Raw genomic sequence first — 2,742 nt, forward strand, 5'->3', positions numbered from 1 at the left:
GCATTCAGATCAAGGCCGTAACTTTGAATCAGCTGTTTTCCATGAATGCTGCAAGTTGTTTGGCATACGAAAGACCAGGACAACGCCACTCCACCCACAGTCTGATGGGATGGTAGAAAAGTACAATTGGACACTGGGACAGGAATTGGCAAAGTTTTGTAATAGCTGCCAAAATTACTGGGATGTCTTACTCCCTCCACTGTTGATGGCCTATAGAACAGCAGAGCATGAAGCCATTGGATACACTCCAGCAAAGCTGATGTTTGGTCGGGAACTCTGGTTGCCAGTGGATCTGTTAATAGGACGCCCACCTTACGAAGAGTTGCCTGAAAATGTGTCAGAGATCGTGAAAGTGTTATCTGAAAGCATGGATGATATTCACCATCAAGTGCGTTCAAACTTGAAAACGTCTGCTGATTCCATGAAACTGTGTTATGATAAGAGATCTACTGAAGTTAGCTTTGTACCATGAGACAAGGTGTGGTTGTATAATCCCAGGAAGACCAAAGGGAAGGCCCATATGACATAGTGGATTGTCTCTCAGACGTGACTTTCCGAATAAAATGTGGTCGGCGAGGTAAGCCAAAGGTGGTGCATGCCAACAGGCTTTGACATTATCACGGTCCAGGACATATCACCTGAAAAAGCCACTTTTGACAAGGAAAACAGTGAAGCCGTTAATGAAGTTACTACCACTGATGTGACTGTTACCGATAATGGGACATTTCCTGGTGGAGCAGATGAACCCCACGTGAAGCAGAAGCCAATGAAACGGAGAAGAAACGTCCTGTAAAATTAAGAGACTTTGTTGTATCTTAATTTTGTGTTTGTAGATTCTGTACATTTAATTAAGTTATTGTTAATTATCTATTAGTTTAATGTAAGTGGCTATTGTTCGGGACGAACAATACTAAGGAAGGAGCAGTGTTACGACAATGGAAGTCACGCGACGCTGGGAGTATGTGCGCTGGAGTTTCTAGAAGGATCATGACTTATTGAGGAACCTCGCGAATGTCTGAGTGTTTGCCAGGTTCCCTGTTTTTTAGTATATAAGCCTGGCGAGAAAAACCAGCGCGAGGGCATAGATTGAATAGATATGCAGATAGATTGAAGATATAGATAATTGAGTCAAGCGTGTGTTATAAAGGTTGTTAAGTTTAAAGTGGCTGTGGAAATTCTCTGTATTACAAATATGTATCGAGAAAGAATAAACTAGTTTTAATTAAGAAAGGACTTGTATCGCTGAAGTCACTCGGAAAGAATTTTTACCGGAAATTATCAAACAAGCAGATACGTAACAATATGTTATCCAGGAATTCAAAAGTTCAAGGTGAGAGAAAATTATTTTTTATTGTAACATTTTAAAATGTAGATTTCAATTACAATTACAATTTACAGTTACTATTTCAGAAATATATGTTCTTATGTATTGGTGACGTAATAAATACTAATCATAGTAACACTTTCAAAACGCATTCCCTTACTTTTTATATTTAGCACTACACCACTGATTACATTCACAGTTACATTATTGTTTTTTTTTGTTGTTGTTGTTCAAGCAACACTAAATGTTTTGGGCTACTTGTACTGCATACTGATTGCTTATCATAATTACACTGATTTATCTACAATATATATATATATATATACCCTTCTCATATATATACATTATTCATCTTAATAGTGCTGAACATTAGAAAAAAATCTTTGGGCTCTGGCCCATATGGCATAGCACACGCTTAGTATACAGAAGGTCGTGGATTCAATCCCATCTACATCTTTTTTTGAATGGTTTTTTCTCTCAACAATAATTCAGTAGTCAAATAATTTCAGTAGATACATCGTATGCGAAGTACGAGTTTATCTCCTAATCCACCCTTACATGGCTTGATACTACAGGCCCATGGTACAACATTTCTATCTACCGTTACAGATGTAGCACAGAATACTGGTAGAACTTTAATATGCACCATTATGTGGATAGATACCATACAACCGTGGTGCAACTTTTATTCACCATTTCATGACTAGAAATATATTGACTACATCCGGTAAAGGTAATTTAGATATACTTATTGGAGAAATTAAAACACTTCAACGATAAAGTAAACAAAAATAACTGGTTTTTATTAAACCAAGTAGATAGATAATTCGTTTGTTTTTTAATTTCGATCAAAGCTACTAGAGGGCTATCTGTGTTATCTGTCCTTAATACATAGAGGGAATACATATAGTCAGCACCGCCCATTGGCGACAATTGGGCAAGGAATAGTGAGATTGATCGTAATATTATAAGCCCCATGGATGAAAGGGTGAACATGTTCGGGAACAGGATTTGAAATGCGAGTCGAGTGTTCTAACCATTATGCCATGCATGGTTATTTTGAATAGAAGTGGTTATGAAAATAGTGTTAAAAGTGTTAGCACAGTGTTTGTTTGTTCGTTGAATTTTTCGCCAAGTTATTCGAGGGCTATTTGCACTACTCTTCCCTTATTTAACAGTAATAGGTTAAAATGAAGGCAGCTAATCTACTCCACCCATCGCCAACTCATGGACTACTCTTTACCCGAAAAGTGCTATTGGCAATCATATTGTTACGTCTCCGTTTGTTAATTAACTTTCCGTAACTTCGTTCCGACGAAACTTTAGCGACACAAGTCCTTACTTAATAAAACTGATTAATTCTTTCTGAATATAACTTTACGGTACACTTGATTTCAACATTCGCGCTAAAACAACGC

Source organism: Limulus polyphemus, unplaced genomic scaffold (assembly GCF_000517525.1).
Source record: "Limulus polyphemus unplaced genomic scaffold, Limulus_polyphemus-2.1.2 Scaffold1627, whole genome shotgun sequence".
NCBI lineage: Eukaryota > Metazoa > Arthropoda > Merostomata > Xiphosura > Limulidae > Limulus > Limulus polyphemus.